The 23702-nt window shown below is 44.3% G+C and overlaps 1 pseudogene; it reads left to right on the forward strand.

The window, feature by feature from the left end:
- Positions 1–16023: 16023 nt before the first annotated feature.
- Positions 16024–23702, forward strand: part of LOC119361105 — a 10409-nt pseudogene continuing 2730 nt past the window's right edge.

The raw sequence follows: 23702 nt of genomic DNA on the forward strand, positions 1-23702 counted from the left end.
CCCATTTTATGTTTTGCAGAGAGACTTCAGTCTCACTAGTAGTTCCGCTTGGACTTCGACGTTTAGCTTGATACCTCAGCTACGATCTTGTGCCCTCGGCAGGATCTGATAGATAGTCAGGCTTCTCAGCCTTTTTCATTTATAGATGTCTGTACTCAGACATGATAGCTTCCGCTTGTGCTTTGACTTGTATGCTCTGATTGTTGGGTCATGAGACCCATGTTTGTAATATCTCGCTCCTCGGAGCCTATTGATTAAAATACTTGATTTGTAGAGTCATGTTGTGATGCCATGTTGTATTTGCACATATCGAGCATATTGTGTGTATGTTATTGAAATGCTTGGTATGTGTGGGATCTGACCATCTAGTTGTTTATCTTTAGTAGCCTCTCTTACCGGGAAATGTCTCCTAGTGTTTCCACTGAGCCATGGTAGCTTGCTACTACTCCGGAACACTTAGGCTGGCCGGCATGTGTCCTTCTTCGTTCCTGTGTCTGTCCCTTCGGGGAAATGTCACGCGATGAATACCGGAGTCCTGTTAGCCCGCTACAGCCCGGTTCACCGGAGTCCTGCTAGCCCAGTGCTACAGCCTGGATTCACTCGCTGATGACCGACACGTTCGATGCTGGGTCATGGATGCCTGTCCCTGTAAGTCTGTGCCACTTTGGGTTTACGACTAGTCATGTCAGCCCGGGCTCCTTATCATATGGATGCTAGCGACACTATCATACACGTGAGCCAAAAGGCGCAAACGGTCCCGGGCAAAGGTAAGGCGACACCCGTGGGGATACCGTGCGTGAGGCCGCAAAGTGATATGAGGTGCTACAGGCTAGATCGATGTGACATCGAGTCGGGGTCCTGACATCCTTGCTTAAAAATCAAAACAAAGATAAAATACTCTTTCCTTACAACTTCCAGTGAGTGTTACTGTCTTGTGCATATTCGGTTTCCCTTACTCGAGGTTAATTATAGTAATATAATTGATGAGTTATGCATGCGTGCACAGCTTTCACTTTATTTTGCTAGAGATTAAGCTTGAAACTGGAATAGTAATTGTCTTGGACTCGAGAAGAAAAAGTCCCGAGGAGTATGCGAACATGACTGATATGCTCCAGAAGTAAGTTCAGTCGATCATTATCACACCATATCGGCAACTTTGTTCATTTCCTGATATCAAGTAATTATTCTCTTTGTCTGGCAGGGTTTGGAAACAGTTCACTGCCATTGTTCTGGCACTATCGAAGGAGCTGTGATTTACACACCCGAAAGTAAGTACTACTAGCTAGTTCTGTGCATCTCCCATTGATTCTAGTTATTAAGCATGCTTGATTATTAGTTTGATTGAAATCTATTTCTTGTAAAGTGTTTGTGGCAGGAAGCCGGGAATGATTTTTACGAATACTACGTTTGCGAGTTCATCTACAACTCAATGAAATCTAAGCGGGGCTACTCTAAAGAAGATTTTGATGTACGTAAACAAAAAAATTCACAATTTTATTTTATTACCATCATTTGTGTTGAGTGCCATTCATATACATGTATTGACCCACTTCTTTAAATTAGATGTGGGAGATGCAGGATGAACTCCTACCACATGATCGCATACGAGCAATCCAAGAGGAATTGGCGGGATTCTTTCTTGACCACGTCATAAATAAAGACGGAGAATACCATGTGGAAGTTCAAATAGACCTTAGATGTTAGGGTTTGTAAGAGATCTTATATTGTATATATGTAGCTAGTAGTGTCGGATAGATATACGGAAACTTGTTGTTCGACCAATCTCGCGGAGAAAGAGAGGTCGATCACTTCTCTCGGCATATGTTCATGACAATCTTGTGTACTTAATGGTTCCTTCATTTGCTTACTAGCTAGCGTGTCGAGTTCTCTCTATACGTATGGTATCTAGCATCGACCAAGCACGGAGATCAGAGAGGTCACTTCTCTCTAGCTATTAGCTAGCTAACACAATATATGAAACCCCTAAATTAACCCTTCAAAACCCCCTAACCCCCCCCCCTCCTCAAAAAAACAAAAATCCCAGCTCCTGAGCTGCTGACGCGTGGATGCCATTTGGTCTCAGTTGGTGTTACCAACCGGGACTAAAGGCCCTCCTGCTTGGGCTAGCCACAGCAGCCACATGGAGCACCATCTGTCCCTGTTCGTAAGCGAACCAGGACTAAAGGTGTTGGGCTTTAGTCTCGACCCATTAGTCTCGGTTCCAGAACCGGGGCTAATGGGCCTCTAGAACCGGGACAAATGGCCAATTTTCTACTAGTGCCTGTCTCCAAGCCATCATCGCATGAGATTTCATCCTCTCGCGTGGTAGCAAGATCCAAGGCGCATTATTGACATACGAAATATTTATAGAAATGCTCCTTCTATTCGTGTTTATTAGGCTGGCTAGTCGAACCAGCAGAATCGAGGAACCTTGTGTGGAGAGATCGCATTAGATTATGCTGCTAGTAATTAACAAACATTATTTCCTAGCGTGCTCTTTGAAAAAAAGATAATTTAGGGCACTCCAATATCTTGTTGGTAAAATTAATTAACCATGTCGTCAATCCACAAGCTAACATACAATCCAATTGAATGTCTCTAGAGTGTTGATGCCCCGAATGTGTACATGGCTGGTTGAATCACCCTTTCATGGAAGTACTACTCCAGCTTATATCGTCCCCAATGAAGAGCATGTGCTAGTGTTATTGCAGTTTATTCGGTCACACTCAAGGTGTCACTTGTCTCGGCTGAATTAAGTAGGTCAGTATCTGCAAGAATGATTACGGTGTAAAGTGATAGAGCTTGAATAAGAGATGCAAGTAAATAACTAGAAGTAAACAATGTTTTCTTGCAATGGAGTAGGCACGAAAAGGTATACTTCATGGTGAATAGTGAATGTGCCTTGAGTTGTGGTCATGGAGTGTGTATCTAGTATGTGATGTTTAACATTTACATTTAGTGTTTGATAGTTGAGTCAGCTTTGAAAGCCAAACTCCTCCCGCAGAGATTGTTTGACTCTGTTATCACGCCTCACATTAGCATAAAACTGGTCAACTCGACCATTAAGGTCGTTAAATCGGACCAACACCTTAGGCATTGTGGCTTCTCATGCTCCATGTATTGTCTTCTCTCCTCGCTGATATCAAAACCTTTCACATGGAGGTCACAAATTCGTTGGACAATAAGTGATACCACATTACGTCTCTAGATCATGTTGTCTGGACCTTTAAATTGGACAATAAGCATTATATACGCCATGGATAAGTAACCTAGCAACTAATCATCAATTTCACAGATGTATCAAGATACATATCTTGCCATTCCCTTACATCTACCACACTCAGGGGGATTACTCATGCATGGGAGATAAATAACAACCAACTTATAGATCAAATAAAAGGTAATCATCTAGGTATTATCGTAGTTTGCGACAATAAGAGCAATGGTTAATCAAATCGCAATCTCTAGATCAAAGTATGAATAAATCCTAGCATTACAAGTTGGAACCTCTCTCTAATGGTGGTCGTCTCGATGGTGGAATGGAGGACCTCGCTGCAGAGGAACCCATAACAGATCTAAGTGAAGCAGTTCTCCTTCGGGGCTCTCTTCCTCAAAATTTAACTCCTTGGACAAGCCGTCTACGACGACATCCAACCCATAGATGATGTAAAGGAGTTAACTAGAGCCTAGGGTAGATCATCTTCAAAAGTAATTTGATAAAACATCATTGATGACGATGTACGCATGCGAGGAAGGAGTCGACAAAGTTGGCGAAATTGATCCTCCATGGGCCTCAGCTTGCATGCTTCTTCATCTAAATTTGTTCTTCTACTATTTGTTCTCCTGGTGGCGCGATAATATAGTCCTAGACGCAACGATCCTTCCTAATCTGTGACGGTGGCTCGCAACTATGTTTTCAATGTCAGTGTTTCTCTTTGTATGTGCTTTATTGTGTGGGTGTTGTTACATAGGTACATGTCTACACATGGTACTGCTCTATATAGGTGCCTCTCTACCCATGGTGTTGCTCTGTCCATGGCTCGGGATGATGGAGGGGAGCACGGTCGTGCCCACCTAGGTAAATTGATGATATGACACATGAAGAGCACATGCTAGTGTTATTGCGGTTTATTCGGTCATACTCAAGGTGTCATTTGTCTCAACTGAATTAAGTAGGTCCGTCTCTGCAAGAATGATTACGGTGTAATGTGATAGAACTTGAATAAGAGATGCAAGTAAATAACTAGAAGTAAACAATTTTTTCTTGCAATGGAGTAGGCACGAAGAGGTTTACTTCATGGTGAATAGTGAATGTGCCTTGAGTTGTGGTCATGGAGTGTGTATCTAGTATGTGATGTTTAACATTTTACATTTAGTGTTTGATAGTTGAGTCATCTTTGAAAGCCAAACTCCTCCCGCTGAGATTGTTTGACTCTGTTATCACGCCTCACATTAGCATAAAAATGGTCGACTCGGCCATTAAGGTCGTTAAATTGGACCAACACCTTAGGCATTGTGGCTTATCTTGCTCCATGTATTGTCTTCTCTCCTCACTGATATCAAAACCTTTCACTTGGAGGTCACAAATTCGTTGGACAATAAGTGATACCACATTACGTCTCTAGATCATGTTGTCTGGACCTTTAAATTGGACAACAAGCATTATATACGCCATGGATAAGTAACCTAGCAACTAATCATTAATTTCACAGATGTATCAAGATACATATCTTACCATTCCCTTACATCTACCATGCCAAGGGGGATTACTCATGCATGAGAGATAAATAACAACCAACTTATAGATCAAATAAAAGGTAATCATCTAGGTATTATCGTAGTTTGCGGCAATAAGAGCAATGGTTAATCAAATCACGATCTCTGGATCGAAGTATGAATAAATCCTAGCATTACAAGTTGGAACCTCTCTCTAATGGTGGTCGTGTCGATGGTGGAATGGAGGACCTCACTGCAGAGGAACCATAACGGATCTAAGTGAAGCAGTTCTCCTTCGGGTCTCTCTTCCTCAAAATTTAACTCCTTGGACAAGCCGTCTACGACGACATCCAACCCATAGATGATGTCCAGGAGTCAACTAGAGCCTAGGGTAGATCATCTACAAAAGTAATTTGATAAAACATCATTGATGATGATGTACGCATGCGAGGAAGGAGTCGACAAAGCTGGCGAAATTGATCCTCCATGGGCCTCAGCTTGCATGCTTCTTCATCTAAATTTGTTCTTCTACTATTCATTCTCCTGGTGGCGCGATAATATAGTCCTAGATGCAACGATCCTTCCTAATCTGCGACGGTGGCTCGCAACTATGTTTTAATGTAAGTGTTTCTCTTTGTATGTGCTTTATTGTGTGGGTGTTGTTACGTAGGTACCTGTCCACACGTGGTACTGCTCTATAGGCGCCTCTCTACCCATGGTGTTGCTCTGTCCATGGATCGGGATGATGGAGGGGAGCACGGTCGTGCCCACCTAGGTCAATTGATGATGTGACACATGAAGAGCACGTGCTAGTGTTATTGCAGCTTATTCAATCACACTCAAGGTGTCATTTGTCTCGACTGAATTAAGTAGGTCAGTATCTGCAAGAATGATTATGGCGTAAAGTGATAGAACTTGAATAAGAGATGCAAGTAAATAACTAGAAGTAAACAATGTTTTCTTGCAATGGAGTAGGCACGAAGAGGTATACTTCATGGTGAATAGTGAATGTGCCTTGAGTTGTGGTCATGGAGTGTGTATCTAGTATGTGATGTTTAACATTTACATTTAGTGTTTGATAGTTGAGTCAGCTTTGAAAGCCAAACTCCTCCCACTGAGATTGTTTGTCTCTGTTATCACGCCTCACATTGGCATAAGAATGGTCGACTCGGCAATTAAGGTCGTTAAATTGGACCAACGCCTTAGGCATTGTGGCTTCTCGTGCTCCTGTATTGTCTTCTCTCCTCACTGATATCAAAACCTTTCACCTGGAGGTCACAAATTCGTTGGACAATAAGTTATACCACATTACGTCTCTAGATCATGTTGTCTGGACCTTTAAATTGGACAACAAGCATTATATACGCCATGCATAAGTAACGTAGCAACTAATCATCAATTTCACAGATGTATCAAGATACATATCTTACCATTCCCTTACTTCTACCACGCCCAGGGGGATTACTCATGCATGAGAGATAAATAACAACCAACTTATAGATCAAATAAAAGGTAATCATCTAGGTATTATCGCAGTTTGCGACAATAAGAGCAATGGTTAATCAAATCGCGATCTCTGGATCGAAGTATGAATAAATCCTAGCATTACAAGTTGGAACCCCTCTCTAATGGTGGTCGTGTCAATGGTGGAATGGAGGACCTCACTGCAGAGGAACCCATAACGGATCTAAGTGAAGCAGTTTTCCTTCGGGGCTCTCTTCCTCAAAATTTAACTCCTTGGACAAGTCGTCTACAAGGACATCCAACCCATAGATGATGTCCAGGAGTCAACTAGAGCCTAGGGTAGATCAGTAATTTGATAAAACATCATTGATGACGATGTACGCATGCGAGGAAGGAGTCGACAAAGTTGGCGAAATTGATCCTCCACGGGCCTCAGCTTGCATGCTTCTTCGTCTAAATCTGTTCTTCTACTATTTGTTCTCCTGGTGGCGCGATAATATAGTCCTAGACGCAACGATCCTTCTGGATCTGCGACGGTGGCTCGCAACTATGTTTTCAATGTAAGTGTTTCTCTTTGCATGTGCTTTATTGTGTGGGTGTTGTTATGTAGGTACCTGTCCACACGTGGTACTGCTCTATAGGCGCCTCTCTACCCATGGTGTTGCTCTGTCCATGGCTCGAGATGATGGAGGGGAGCACGGTCGTGCCCACCTAGGTCAATTGATGATGTGACACATGATACATAGAGAGAGAGGGGGGTGTATTAGGGAAATCACTAAGTACCAAAAAAACCTCAAAATTTGAGGTATTAAAGTTTGAGTGATGTATAGGTGTCCACTAAACAACAATGGTATATCTAGTTGAAGGTCGAAACGAAGGGCCTATACAATTTTATTCCATTCGTCTAGGGGCGAGGGCGTCTTAGGAGCTACACTACGATTAAGATGCACTATTTGATTTCGTGTTTGGAATCGTGAAAATTATATTATCGCGTGCCCTAAAATGGCGCAGTTGGAAGAGCCATTTAGTCTTACATATGTGAGGATGAAAGAATTCAAATGTGCATGCATGGAAAAGAGAGCCAAGAACTTAAAGAAGATCGAGGGATATTAATTACACCCTCCATTTTTATTTACTCTGCATATTAGCTTTGATAGAAGTCAAATTGCGTAAAGTTTGACCATGTTTATAGAAAAATATAAATAGTTATCATAACAAATCCATATGATATGAAAGTACGTTCAATAATGAATCTAATGGTATTGCTTTCTTATTATATACGTTAATATTTTTGTTTATAAACTTTGTCAAAGTTTATAAATCTTGACTTTGGTCAAAGCTAATACGCGGATTAAATAAAAACGGACGAAGTACAACCTTAGAGCAACTCCAATGGGGCGACCCATTTAGTCCGCCGCCGTCCGTTTGGGTGGGCGCAGACACAAAAGGCAGCCGAACGCGCCGACCCAAACGGACGCGTGTCCGCTTGGCGTCCGCATGGCGACCCATTCCCGGCCCATTTTTGAGCCGGATTTGTGTCCGCGCAGACACGAGACGGACGCGCGCGCGCGCCTACTCCTCTCCCCGGGCCCGCCGGTCGGTGGCAGCCACCACTAGTTCCCCCTTTTCCCCCAAAAAAACACTCCCGCCCGCGTGCGCTCCCTCCCGCCCGAACCAGCCATGGACGACGCCATGGACCTCGACGCCACCGCCGGCCTCGCCTCCCTCGCCTCGTCCGACGCCGCCGCCCCACCGAGAAAGGCAAGCCTCGTGCCTGATACGTCTCCAACGTATCTATAATTTTTGATTGCTCCATGCTACTTTATCTACTGTTTTAGGCAATAATGGGCTTTATTATCCACTTTTATATTATTTTTGGGACTAACCTATTAACCGGAGGCCCAACCCAGATTTGTTGTTTTATGCCTATTTCAGTGTTTCGAGGAAAAGGAATATCAGACGGAGTCAAAACGGAACGAAATCAACTAGAGAAGTTAATTTTGGAAGGAAACCAACCGGATGGACATGGGCACCACGTCAGGAGCCAAGGGAGGTGCTCACGAGGGTGGGGGCGCCCCCCTGGGTGCGCCCCCCTGCCTCGTGGGACCCCCGTAGCTCCACCGACGTACTTCCTGCACCCATATATACCTACGTACCCAAAAACTTCCAGAACAGAACCTAGATCGGGAGTTCTGCCGCCGTAAGCCTCTGTAGCCACCAAAAACCAATCGAGACCCTGTTCCGGCACCCTGTCGGAGGGGGATCCCATCACCGGAGGCCATCTTCATCATCCCGGCGCTATCCATGACGAGGAGGGAGTAGTTCACCCTCGGGGCTGAGGGTATGTACCAGTAGCTATGTGTTTGACCTCTCTCTCTCATATTCTCTCTCGTGTTCCCTCTATGGCACGATCTTGATGTATCCCGAGCTTTGCTATTGTAGTTGGATCTTATGATGTTTCTCCCCCTCTACTCTCTTGTGATGAATTGAGTTTCCCCTTTGAGGTTATCTTATCGGATTGAGTCTTTATGAGAACACTTGATGTATGTCTTGCCGTGATTATCTGTGGTGACAATGGGATATCATGTGCCACTTGATGTATGTTTTGGTGACCAACTTGCGGGTTCCACCCATGAACCTATGCATAGGGGTTGGCACATGTTCTTGACTCTCCGGTAGTAGCTTTAGGGCACTCTTTGAAGTACTTTTATGTTGGTTGGATGAATCTGAGATTGTGTGACGCATATCGTATAATCATGCCCATGGATACTTGAGGTGACAATGGACTATCCAGGTGACATTAGGGTTTTGGTTGATTTGTGTCTTAAGGTGTTATTCTAGTATGAACTCTATGATGGATTGAGCGGAAAGAATAGCTTTATATTATTTTACTACGAACTCTTGAATAGATAGAACAGAAAGGATAACTTTGAGGTGGTTTTGTACCCTACCATAATCTCTACATTTGTTCTCCGCTATTAGTGTCTTTGGAGTGACTCTTTGTTGCATGTTGAGGGCTTGTTATTTGATCTATCTATGTTATTATTGTTGAGAGAACTTGCACTAGTGAAAGTATGAACCCTAGGCCTTGTTTCCTATCATTGCAATACCGTTTACGCTCACTTTTACCGCTCGTTACCTTGCTGTTTTTATTATTTCATATTACAATTACCTATTTCTACTATCTATTTTGCACTTGTATCTTCATCTCTTCGCCGAACTAGTGCACCTATACAATTTACAATTGTATTGGGTGTGTTGGGGACACAAGAGACTCTTTGTTATTTGGTTGCAGGGTTGTTTGAGAGAGATCATCTTCATCCTATGCCTCCTACGGATTGACAAACCTTAGATCATCCACTTGAGGGGAATTTGCTACTGTCCTACAAACCTGTGCACTTGCAGGCCCAACAACATCTACAAGAAGAAGGTTGTGTAGTAGACATCAATCAGTTTCTGGCGCCGTTGCCGGGGAGGTGAGTGCTTGAAGGTATATCTTTAGATCTTGTAATCTGATCTTTTTGTTTCTTGTTTTAGCACTAGTTTAGTTTATAAAAGAAAATTACAAAAAAAATGGAGTTAAGTTTGTCTCATACGCTTCACCTTTTTAATATCTTTCGTGAGTATGATAGAAAGGAAAATTGTGCTCAAGTACTAGAAGAAGAATTACATAGAATTCTTGGCATAAAATATGTGAAAGATGAGCATGATTGCAATGTTGTTAGTATGAATTCCCTGACATCCATGATGCTAATGATATGCAAAGCCACAAGCTTGGGGAAGCTATGTTTGATGGAGATGATATTTTTTGTCCCCCAAGCTTTGATGAGCAAATTTACTATGATGAAAGCATGCCTCCTATCTATGATGATTATTGTGATGACACGTATGCTTTAAATAATAATGATAACCATGAAATGTGTCATCTTGATCTTAATTTTCAATCACATGATAGTTATTTTGTTGAGTTTGCTCCCACTACTATTCATGAGAAGAAATTTGCTTATGTTGAGAGTAGAAAATTTTGTATGCTTGTAGATCATGAAAAGAATGTTTTAGGTGCTGATTATATTGTTGAATTCATTCATGATGCTACTGAAAATTATTATGAGAGAGGAACATATGCTTGTAGGAATTGCAATAATGTCAAGTTTCCTCTTTATGTGCTTAAATTCTTGAAGCTATGCTTGTTGTACCTTCCTATGCTAGTTGATTATTGTTCCCATAAGTTGTTTGCTCACAAAATCCCTATGCATAGGAAGTGGGTTAGGCTTAAATGTGCTAGTCATATGCTTCATGATGCTCCCGTTATGTTTCAATTCTTATCTTTTATGTGAGCATCATTGCCATCATCATGCCTAGCTAGAAAGGCATTAAAGAAAAGTGCTTGTCGGAAGACAACCCAATATTTATCCTTACTGTTTTTGTGTGTGCACATGATTATGCTACTGTAGTAATCATGTTTTATAGCTTTTGTTTCAATAAAGTGCCAAGTAGAACCTTTGGGAAGACTTGGGTGAAGTTTATGTGATCTTGCTGTGAAAAACAGAAACTTTAGCGCTCACGAGATTAGCTTCCATTTTTTACTGGAGAGTTCTTTTAGGTTGATTCTTTTTGCAGATGATTAATAGACAAATTTCTCAGGTCTAGCAATTTATTTCATAATTTTTGGGGTTCCATAAGTATACGTTTTATACAGATTACTACAGACTGTTCTGTTTTTGACAGATTCTGTTTTCATTGTGTTGTTTGCTTATTTTGATGCATCTATGGCTAGTATTAAGTAGTATGAACCATAGAGAAGTTGGAATACAGTAGATATTAAACCAATATGAATTTAGAATGAGTTCATTATAGTACCTAAGTGGTGGTTTTATTTTCTTATACTAACGGAGCATACGAGTTTTGTGTTGAGTTTTGTGTGGTTGAAGTTTTCAAGTTTTGGGTAAAGATTCGATGGATTATGGAATAAGGAGTGGAAAGAGCCTAAGCCTGGGGATTCCCAAGTCATCCCAAGGTAATATTCAAGGACAACCAAGCAACTAAGCTTGGGGATGCCCCGGAAGGCATCCCCTCTTTCGTCTACTTCCATCGGTAATTTACTTGGAGCTATATTTTTTATTCACCACATGATATGTGTTTTGCTTAGAGCGTCATTTTATTTTTTTAGTTTTTGCTTTCTGTTAGTTAGAATAATGTTTTGCATCTTTAGTTTCAATGAAAAAGTCAAGGATAGCCTTTGCCATGCTTATTTTCCTAGTTTGCATGTTTCTGTTTGAAAACAGAAAGTTTACCGCTGTTGCAAAAATTCCCTAGAAACGTCAGAGAAAGGTATAACGTTGAATCTTTTTGCATATTAATATTTGATAAATTTATTACAGTGGGAATTTTAGTTCATAAATTTTAGAGTCAGGGAAGTATTGTTACTCTTGCATTCTTTACAGACTGTACTGTTTTGGCAGATTGCTGTTATGGTTGCATTGTTTGCATATGTTTGCTTGTTTAATGATTCTATTTGAGGATAGGAGTATTAAATATTCAGAGGCATTTAGTATTCAATGTTGAATAATAATTTTAGTGATTTGTTACAGTAGAAAATGATAAGGTTTTGCATTGGTTTATACTAACCTATCTCACGAGTTCTTGTTGAGTTTGTTGTGAATGTAGCTTTTTGATAAAAAGAAGAGAAACCATGATATGAGAGGAATTAAGGAGACATAAAAGTTCGAGCTTGGGGATTCCCACGGCACCCCAAGATAATATTTCAAGAAGTCTCAAGCATCTAAGCTTGGGGATGCCCCGGTAGGCATCCCACCTTTCTTCTTCAACAACTATCGGTTAGTATTGGTTGAGCCTAAGTTTTTGCTTCTTCACATGAGTTTTGCTATCCTTGCATTGTAGTTTTATTTAGCTTTGCTTGCTGTTTGAATAAAGTATCAAGATTTGAAATTATTATTTGGGAGAGTCTTCACATAGTTGCATAATTATTCGACTACTCATTGATCTTCACTTATATCTTTCGGAGTAGTTTTTGTTATTGCTCTTAGTGCTTCACTTATATCTTTTGAGTGTGATAATTTTTGCTCTAGTGCTTCACTTAGATCTTTTAGAGCATGGTGGTGGATTTGTTTTAAAGAAACTATTGAACTCTCATGCTTCACTTAGATTATTTTGAGAGTATTAAATAGCATGGTAATTTGCTTAATGTTAATATACTTGGTATTCAAGATTTGTGAAACTTTATTATGAGTGTGTTGAATACTAAGATAAGTTTGATGCTTGATAATTGTTTTGAGATATGGAGGTGATAATATCAAAGCAATGCTAGTTGGGGTGATTATGAATTTAAAGAATGCTTGTGTTGAAGTTTATGATTCCCGTAGCATGCACGTATGGTGAACCGCTTCGTGATGAAGTCGGGGCACAATTTTATTTATTGATTGTCTTCTTTATGAGTGGCAGTCGGGGACGAGCGATGGTCTTTTCCTACCAATCTATCCCCCTAGGAGTATGCGTTTAGTGCTTTGGTTTTTGATGACTTCTAAATTTTTGCAACAAGTGCATGAGTTCTTTTGATTAATGTTGAGTCCATGGATTATACGCACTCTCACCCTTCTACCATTGTTAGCCTCTCTAAATACCGCGCACTTTTCGCCGGTATCATACACACACCATATACCTTCCTCAAAACATCCACCATACCTACCTATCATGGCATTTCCATAGCCATTCCGAGATATATTGCCATACAACTCTCCACCGTTCCGTTCATATGACACACATTACTTTTGTCATATTGCTTTTTGCATGAACATGTAGTTGACATTGTATTTGTGGCAAAGCCACCATTCATAATTCTTTCATACATGTCACTCTTGATTCATTGCATATCCCGGTACACCGCCGGAGGAATTCATATAGAGTCATATCTTGTTCTAAGTATCGAGTTGTAATTGTTGAGTTGTAAGAAAAATAAAAGTGTGATGATCATCATTATTAGAGCATTGTCCCAGTGAGAAAAGGATGATGGAGACTATGATTTCCCCACAAGTCGGGATGAGACTCCGGACTTTATGAAAAATAAAAGAGGCCAAAGAAGCCCAAATAAAAAAAATAAAAAAGAGAGGCCAAAGAAGCCCACCAAACAAAATAAAAAAATGAGAGAAAAAGAGAGAAGGGACAATGCTACTATCCTTTTTCCGCACTTGTGCTTCAAAGTAGCACCATGATCTTCATGATAGAGAGTCTCATATGTTGTCACTTTCATATACTAGTGGGAATTTTTCATTATAGAACTTGGCTTGTATATTCCAATGATGGACTTCCTCAAAAGTGCCCTAGGTCTTCGTGAGAAAGCAAGTTGGATGCACACCCACTTAGTTTCTTTTGTTGAGCTTTCATATACTTATAGCTCTAGTGCATCCGTTGCATGGCAATCCCTACTCACTCACATTGATATCTATTAATGGGCATCTCCATAGCCCATTGATACGCCTAGTTGATGTGAGACTATCTTCTCCTTTTTGTCTTCTCCACAACCACTATTCTATTCCACCTATAGTGCTATGTCCATGGCTCACGCTCATGTATTGCGTGAAAGTTGAAAAAGTTTGAGATTACTAAAGTATGAAACAATTGCTTGGCTCGTAATCGGGGTTGTGCATGATTAAATACTTTGTGTGATGAAGATAGAGCATAGCCAGACTATATGATTTTGTAGGGATAACTTTCTTTAACCATGCTATTTTGAGAAGACATGATTGCTTTGATTAGTATGCTTGAAGTATTATTACTTTTATGTTAATATGAACTTTTGTCTTGAATCTTTCGGATCTGAATATTCATGTCACAATTAAGAAGATTTAAATTAAAATTATGCCAAAGTATCACTCTGCATCAAAAAATCTTTTTTATCATTTACCTACTCGGGGACGAGTAGGAATTAAGCTTGGGGATGCTTGATGCGTCTCCAACATATCTATAATTTTTTATTGCTCCATGCTACTTTATCTACTATTTTTGGCAATATTGGGCTTTATTATCCACTTTTATATTATTTTTGGGACTAACCTATTAACCGGAGGCCCAGCCCAGATTTGCTGTTTTATGCCTATTTCAGTGTTTCGAGGAAAAGGAATATCAGACGGAGTCAAAACGGAACGAAATCAACTGGAGAAGTTAATTTTGGAAGGAAACCAACCGGATGGACTTGGACCCCACGTCAGGAGCCAAGGGAGGTGCTCACGAGGGTGGGGGGCGCCCCACCCCCCTGGGCGCGCCCCCCTGCCTCGTGGGACCCCCGTAGCTCCACCGACGTACTTCCTGCACCCATATATACCTACGTACCCAAAAACTTCCAGAACAGAACCTAGATCAGGAGTTCTGCCGTCGCAAGCCTCTGTAGCCACCAAAAATCAATCGGGACCCTGTTCTGGCACCCTGCCGGAGGGGGATCCCATCACCGGAGGCCATCTTCATCATTCCGGCGCTATCCATGACGAGGAGGGAGTAGTTCACCCTCGGGGCTGAGGGTATGTACCAGTAGCTATGTGTTTGATCTCTCTCTCTCGTGTTCTCTCTCGTGTTCCTTCTATGGCACGATCTTGATGTATCCCGAGCTTTGCTATTGTAGTTGGATCTTATGATGTTTCTCCCCCTCTACTCTCTTGTGATGAATTGAGTTTCCCCTTTGAAGTTATCTTATCGGATTGAGTCTTTATGAGAACACTTGATGTATGTCTTGCCGTGATTATCTGTGGTGACAATGGGATATCATGTGCCACTTGATGTATGTTTTGGTGACCAACTTGCGGGTTCCACCCATGAACCTATGCATAGGGGTTGGCACACGTTCTTGACTCTCCGGTAGTAGCTTTGGGGCACTCTTTGAAGTACTTTTATGTTGGTTGGATGAATCTGAGATTGTGTGACGCATATCGTATAATCATGCCCACGGATACTTGAGGTGACAATGGAGTATCTAGGTGACATTATGGTTTTGGTTGATTTGTGTCTTAAGGTGTTATTCTAGTATGAACTCTATGATGGATTGAGCGGAAAGAATAGCTTTATATTATTTTACTATGAACTCTTGAATAGATAGAACAGAAAGGATAACTTTGAGGTGGTTTCGTACCCTACAATAATCTCTACGTTTGTTCTTTGCTATTAGTATCTTTGGAGTGACTCTTTGTTGCATGTTGAGGGCTTGTTATTTGATCTATCTATGTTATTATTGTTGAGAGAACTTGCACTAGTGAAAGTATGAACCCTAGGCCTTGTTTCATATCATTGCAATACCGTTTACGCTCACTTTTACCGCTTGTTACCTTGCTGTCTTTATTATTTCAGATTACAATTACCTATTTCTACTATCTATTTTCACTTGTATCTTCATCTCTTCGCCGAACTAGTGCACCTATATAATTTACCATTGTATTGGGTGTGTTGGGGACACAAGAGATTCTTTGTTATTTGGTTGCAGAGTTGTTTGAGAGAGACCATCTTCATCCTACGCCTCCTACGGATTGATAAACCTTAGGTCATCCACTTGAGGGAAATTTGCTACTGTCCTACAAACTTGTGCACTTGCAGGCCCAACAACGTCTACAAGAAGAAGGTTGTGTAGTAGACATCAGTGCCCCACATAAGACGGCCGCGACGACCAAGCCAAAGAAGGCGTTGACGACCGAACAGCGGGCATGCGAGTCGGCCAAGAGGAAGGGTCGGAGGCACGCCGCGGACGCGAGGGATGAGGCCGCCGCTTAGGCCACCATCATCACCGCCGCGCAGCAGGAGGCCACCAACGCCCGCGTCGCAACGGCAACGAGGGAGGCACTCTACATGCTAGGGTTAAACCCTAGCCAGCACGGCCTCGTCCAAGCCGCCGTCGCCACGGCCAGCACCGGCTCGTCGGTGTTTCCGAGGATGGTGCTGCCCGACTCGCCCCGCGCGTCGGTTTGCAAACCGATCCCCGGCTTCCACGTCTACCCATAGGCCTCCCGCCTCTCCGGGGAGTGCTCGCCCGAAGTGAGCGTGATCACGCCTTCCACGCCCGCGCCCGCGCCCATCGACCTCAACTTCACCCCGGTGGCCAGTGGATCGTCTTCCGGTGGCAGGAGGAAACGCGCGCGGCAGACGCCGGCCAGCGTGCTCCCGGACGCCCGTAACCTGTTCGACGAAATGTCGTCCGCCGCCGATGAGGACTACATGCAGAACCTCATCTTCGAGGGCGGTGTGCCGGCCACTGGCTACGATCCCGACGAGACACAAAGCCAGGACGGCCGAGGGGCGTTCACGCCGGCCGCTGGCTATGATCCCGACCAGGCGGCCTTCATGCGTGATCAGGTCAGCATCGACCTGGACGGCTTCCCCCTCGACCACGAGTTCCCGGACGACTACGGGCAAGAGGAAGAGGACGAGTGCGACGTCGACGTGGAGCCCTTGTTCGAGGACGAGCTCGCCAACCAAGCCACCGGTCCTAAGCCGAAGCGCAAGAGCAAGCGTACAAAGGCGTACACGGTGGCTGAGGACAAGCTTCTTTGCGAGTGTTGGTGAGACATTGGACAAGACCCCAAGATGGGCGCCGAGCAAAAGCATTCAACCTTTTGGATTCATGTCCACCAAGAGTTTCATGAGCGCAAGAAGTTTTCGTCGTACCAATTTGTGAGCACGTGCGGGTGGGTCTCCATTTCCAAGCGGAGAAAGGTGATCCAACAAGAGTGCAACAAGTTTTGCCCCACTCTTGAGAGCGTCAAGGCCCGCCCCATGAGCGGCATCTGCATGCAAGACATGGTATGCTAGCAAGCCGCCCTCTTTTGTGTCATCAAGTTCATCCTTTGCGTGTTCATTTGCATATCACTTGCCCATATGCTTGCATGGAAATATTTTGTAGGCATTTCAAGCTTTGGAGGCATTCAAGGTGCAACACAATGGCAAGTGATTCAACCTCTCCCATTGCTATCGGGTCATCAAGGACGAGGAGAAGTTCGAGGCGCAATATGCCGCTATCAAGTCGTGTGAGAGGAAGAAAGTCGTGGAGGATGTTGCGGAGGGCGAGCTGGCATAGCCGCGGGGGAAGAACAACTCCAAGAAGGAGGACAAGCGAGATGCGGCCACCAACGCTTTGATCGCAAGCGTGGACGGCATGATCAACAAGGACTCAAGGAAGAAGGAGCGCCGACGCTTCAAGGCAGAGCAAATGGACGCTTTCATGGAGATCCAAAGGAGGAGGCTTGACCTGGACACCGAGAAGCAAACCAAGATGTTCGAGTTAGAGGCGGAGAAGCAAGCCAAGATGCTAGAGATCGAGGCTGCCAACGCTAAGACCAAGGCGAAAGAAGTGGCTCTCGCGAGCATGATGACCGGGGTGGAGATCATGAAGGTGGATCTCAACACCGTGTCGCCAAGGAAGAGGTCGTGGTTCGAGAAGATGCATGCCGACATGCTCAAGTTCGACGACGAGTGATCTATGACGGCGAGCGTCATCTTTTTTGTATGTCGGCATGATCACGGGAGCCGCGATGGCGTGGTCGAACTCAAGTCCCACCCTTTTTTGTGTGCTGGCATGTGTGTCGGCCGGCTAGCGAGTGCGCCAGCATGAACTGTGGTGACATTTTCTGAAGCCGGCATTGTATGCCGGTGTTAACATGGTGCCGGCATGAGACATGGCCACTGGCATGATCGCCCCCGTGTCTTTTTTTTAAATTTAAATGCGGACATGAAATAGGTCGGCGCGTTGGGCGCACTGCCGACCCAAATGCAAAACTGGGCGGACGCAAGGCGGGCGGCCGACCCAAACAGACAAAAAACGGACAAATGCGCCGTCTGTTTGGATCAGCCCGTTGGAGTTACTCTTAACTAATACTCCCTCCATTGCTTAATATAGTGCGCATTGATTCAAGCCCACATACCAATGAGTGAGCTGGAGCTGCAATTTAAACCAAAATAGTTCTGCATGCATAGTTTGTCTTTACTCGTGTGTCTAGTGCTGCTGCATGTCCTGTAATTTTAGTAGGGGTAACTCTTCTCCGAATGAGCAATTTGCTGCATATACGCGGTACATTTTGGAATCTAGGTGAAAAAAAGCATACGCACTATAAAATGATAAAATGGAATGGAGGGAGTACTTGAAATTTCTAATTTTTACTAGACGCCGAGGGGGTACTGAACTTCAGTAGTCGAAATCACAGCTGACAAGGACAAGCATCCTAGATACTCCCTCCTTTCTGGTTTAAAAGGCTCAATTCAAAAATCTCATCATTCAAAATAGATGGTGAGTGGTGGAATATTTTTTGTAGTTTGCAAAAGCACTTAATTAAAGCTCTTGTTTTTCTCAAAAAATTATGTTTATCAATGCATTAATTGCAATGCATGCATGCATAAAGTACATGCATTGGTCAATTTTCTCTCAATACTTGCATGCAATGATTTAATGCACCTTGGAATCTGAACATGTGATGGAAAACAACCAAATTGAACCTTATAAAATGGAAAAACTAAAATTTTGAAATAAGCCGAATAAACCGGAAAGGAGAGAGTAGGGCGTAGGCAGGAGTACCCTATATGCTAACGTACCACCTGTGGGACATTTATGGTGTTTCTGCCATTGTCAACTGCTTTCATAACAGGAACATGCATGGGATGGTTTTGCATGGGCGACCAGTAGCTTTGCAGCAGAAAAGCTTTTCACTGGCCACAACAAACCGCCGTGGCACGGTGCGGAAGAAATTAGAGGAACTCCGATGACACAAACGGACGCGCGCCTTGTTCGTCTTTTGTTTGTTTTCGGCGGTTGTTTGTTCCTCATCTATCTTATTTTTGATTTGAGTCGGCAGTACGCCCAACGCGTAGACCCATTTTCACCCGCGTGGCCGATTTGCCGTCGTTTTTCAAACAAAATACACATATTCTACATAGTTTTACAAACAAACAAATATAGCATAGTTCATAAGCCAAATAAATATATCATAGTTTACAATTCAAATAAAAAATAAATTGTCTCAAATACATTTAAAAAAATTTATCTATTGGTTGCCAACATGAGTCTACATATACTCAACCAAATCATTTTGCAGATGAATGTGAGTTTTCCAATCACGCATTTGATGGTGAAATAGGGTGAACTATGCAAACATTGCCGCTCCTTCATGCTCAGGCACAACATTGTCACCCTCGAACTGAAACCCTTGATCGTAGATACGTTCCGGATGGTCATTCTCTACGACCATATTATGCGTGATCACACAATTAGTCATCACCTGCCACAACTTTTTGGTGCTCCGCGTTCTAGCAGGATACCGAACGATGCACCGTCGAGATTGCAGAACACCAAAGGCACGCTCCACATCCTTACTAGCACTCTCTTCCTCTTGTGCAAATCTCCTCCCCTTATCACCAACAGGGGCTGGAGATTGTCTTCACAATAGTACTTCACTGAAGATAGATATCGTCAGCTAGGTACTCACGGTCAAACATTGCAATTACAGCCTTGCAGAAGTTGTACATGGAGTCTAGGCACGTAGACTCGCTCATACGGACGTACTGATCAATGAGATCACCCGGCACTTCGTATGCAAGCATCCGGATAGTTGCAGTGCATTTCTGAGCAAATCTTTCCAAGACATCCTCCTTGCACTTGAAATACTTATCGTATCCGATCACCCCTCCCGAATACGGTTGAAAACATGACCAGCCATACGGAAACGGCGCCAGAATTGGTGATGTTTGAAGAGGGCGTTGGGTGTCTCAAAGTAGTCCTTGCAAAGAAGGAAATGGTCGCTCTCTCGGTTGCAATTCAACGCCGGAGTGTGCCCCGGGATCGAGCCCTGAAACAATGGCAGCTGCCTACTAAGGTGGTCATGGACGACCAACACAGCAGCCACCATCTCCTCATCATTGGATGAGGAATTATCGGAGTCGCAGAGGAAATTGTGGAAAAAGAACTCGTCGGTGGAGTCCATTTGTACCTTGGGGGCAAACTGTCGAACTGCTTGCGGGCATCGTCGAAGAAGCTTGCCGGCGAAAAGACGTGTGCCTCCCCTAGACCAGGTAGCTGGCCTGGCTGCGTCCGACGAGCGTGGAGGCGTCTGACGAAGGAGCTGGCCAGGGACAAACGAAGGAGCTGGCGGGGGGCGACTTCGTCCTCGAGGCGACATGAGGGGGGAGCAACGGCGGCCCGGCGGCGAGAGGCGGTGGTGGCGGCAATGTTGGAAGGTGGCGATGTGAGTGGGAAGCGTGTGGGTGCGGACTGCTGGCAAGGGCCCTAGAACTGGGTGGCGATGGCGACGGGGTGGGGCGGGCTGGGCTTGTTGTCGCTGGGGAGGAAGAGAATGGCCTATGTGCCACCGGCTGGCGGGCAGGCGTCGCGCGCGTCCGCCTCGTCTCCGCGCCGATGCAAATGGGACCCAAATTTAGGCCAGGAATGGGTCGCCCGGCGGACGAAAAGCGACGTGCGTCTGTTTGGGTTGGCGTGTTGGGCCGACTTTTCTACCCGTTTTGATTCAAACAGACACACACGAACGAAATGAGTCGGCGCATTAGAGCTGCTCTTAGAAGAGTAATCTGGAATCGGAAATAATTTTCTGTTTTCTGTTGTAGAGACTTGACCTGACACATTCAGTGTATTAACTTTTGGGTAGGGCATGCCAGAGTTTGAAGCCCAAAATCCCAAAATGCTGATACGATTTTCTTTACAGTATTGGCTCTTGATTCTCGACGAGAATTGGTAACCTAGAAAGCACCGATCCACATACGAAGCAAGTACCAGCTGATCGATGGGAGTGAAGCCGATGGAGCTCGAGATAACCACCACGTGACATGGGAAGAATTCGCTTTCCAGGACCCCGTGTGGCAGATGGATCCAATTCGCCTCTACGACACCGACACGTCAGTCGAACCTTAGTGTGCAGGCTACAGGGACATCGAACTACTACACTGTACCTGAGTACGGCGGCGCCACGTGTGAAGGACCACGCGAACCTTAGTGTGCAGGCTACGACTAGCCACAGTGGGAGTAACTTCGGTAATAACATCGAGTCCAACTCAGCAAATTTGCTTATGTGGCAGTGAGTTAATTGTGACGCCCCCGATTTGACCGTACACTAATCATGCACGCAAATGTGTACGATTAAGATCAGGGACTCACGGGAAGATATCACAACACAACTCTACAAATAAAAATAAGTCATACAAGCATCATAATACAAGCCAGGGGCCTCGAGGGCTCGAATACAAGTGCTCGATCATAGACGAGTCAGCGGAAGCAACAATATCTGAGTACAGACATAAGTTAAACAAGTTGCCATAAGATGGCTAGCACAAACTGGGATACAGATCGAAAGAGGCGCAGGCCTCCTGCCTGGGATCCTCCTAACTACTCCAGGTCATCGTCAGCGGGCTGCACGTAGTAGTAGGCACCTCCGGTGTAGTAGGGGTCGTCGTCGACGGTGGCGTCTGGCTCCTGGACTCCAGCATCTGGTTGCGACAACCAGAAAGAAAGGAAAGGGGAAAAAAATGGGGAGAAAGCAACCGTGAGTACTCATCCAAAGTACTCGCAAGCAAGGAACTACACTACATATGCATGATATATGTGTAAGGAGGCCATATCGGTGGACTGAACTGCAGAATGCCAGAATAAGAGGGGGATAGCTAGTCCTATCGAAGACTACGCTTCTGGCAGCCTCCGTCTTGCAGCATGTAGAAGAGAATAGATTGAAGTCCTCCAAGTAGCATCCCCAAGTAGCATCTCCAAGTAGCATCTCCAAGTAGCATCTCCAGTAGCATCTCCAGTAGCAACGCATAGCATAATCCTACCCGGTGATCCTCCCCTCGTCGCCCTGTGGAAAAGCGATCACCGGGTTGTCTGTGGAACTTGGAAGGGTGTGTTTTATTAAGTATCCGGTTCTAGTTGTCATAAGGTCAAGGTACAACTCCAAGTCGTCCTGTTACCGAAGATCACGGCTATTCGAATAGATTAACTTCCCTGCAGGGGTGCACCACATAACCCAACACGCTTGATCCCATTTGGCCGGACACACTTTCCTGGGTCATGCCCGGCCTCGGAAGATCAACACGTCGCAGCCCCACCTAGGCTCAACGGAGAGGCCAGCACGCCGGTCTAAACCTAAGCGCGCAGGGGTCTGGGCCCATCGCCCTGAGCACACCTGCACGTTGCGTACGCGGCCGGTGAGCAGACCTAGCAACCTCCATTACAAAGGAAGTTGCGTTAACGCAGTCCAACCCGGCGCGCGCCGCTCAGTCGCTGACGTCACGAAGTGCTTCGGCTGATACCACGACGTCGGGATACCCATAACTACTCCCGCGTAGATGGTTAGTGCGTATAGGCTCGTAGCCAGACTCAGATCAAATACCAAGATCTCGTTAAGCGTGTTAAGTATCCGCGAATGCCGAACAGGGCCAGGCCCACCTGTCTCCTAGGTGGTCTCAACCTGCCCTGCCGCTCCGCCACAAAGTAACAGTCGGGGGCCGTCGGGAACCCAGGCCCACCTCTACCGGGATGGAGCCACCTGCCCCTTCAGCCCCCAACTCCGAACAGTATCACAGGTAATGTAACAGTGTCAAGTATATAGTATATGCCCGTGATCACCTCCCGAAGTGATCACAGCCCAGTAGTATAGCATGGCAGACAGACAAGAGTGTAGGGCCACTGATGGAACACTAGCATCCTATACTAAGCATTTAGGATTGCGGGTAAGGTATCAATGACTGTAGCAGCAATGACAAGCTATGCATCAGAATAGGATTAACGGAAAGCAGTAACATGCTACACTACTCTAATGCAAGCAGTATAGAGAAGAGTAGGCGATATCTGGTGATCAAGGGGGGGGGCTTGCCTGGTTGCTCTGGCAAGAGAGAGAGGTCGTCAACTCCGTAGTCGAACTGGTCAGCAGCAGCGTCGGTCTCGTAGTCTACCGGAGAGAAGAGGGGGAAGAAATAATGAATACAGAGCAGAGAAAGCACCACAAAATATATCAAGGCAATACGCGGTGTTCGGTGTGCCCTAACGCGGTAGTAGGTGATACCGGTGAAGGGGGGAAAACCCCCGGGAAAGTATTCCCGGTGTTTCGTGTTTTCGGGCCGAGGAGCCGGAGAGGGAAAGTTGCGGGTTCGATAGGTTAGGGGTGTGTGGCGGACGAACGGATCGCGTATCCGGATTCGTCTCGTCGTTCTGAGCAACTTTCATGTTGAAAACATTTTAATCCGAGTTACGGATTAAAAGATATGATTTTCTAAAGATTTTATTAATTTCTGAAATTTAATTATTTATTTAATTAATTCGAAAAAATGTATTAATGACGTCAGCATGATGTCATGCTGACGTCAGCAGTCAACAGGGGTTGACTGAGTCAACCCTGACATGTGGGTCCCGTTCGTCATACTCTATTAACTTAATTAGCCTAATCAAAGTTAATTAACCTTAGTTAATTAGGTTAATTAGTGGTTAGGGTTAATTAAACAGAATTAATTAGATTAATTAAATACTTAATTAATTAATTAATTAA

Source organism: Triticum dicoccoides, chromosome 2B (assembly GCF_002162155.2).
Source record: "Triticum dicoccoides isolate Atlit2015 ecotype Zavitan chromosome 2B, WEW_v2.0, whole genome shotgun sequence".
Taxonomy (NCBI): Eukaryota; Viridiplantae; Streptophyta; class Magnoliopsida; order Poales; family Poaceae; genus Triticum; species Triticum dicoccoides.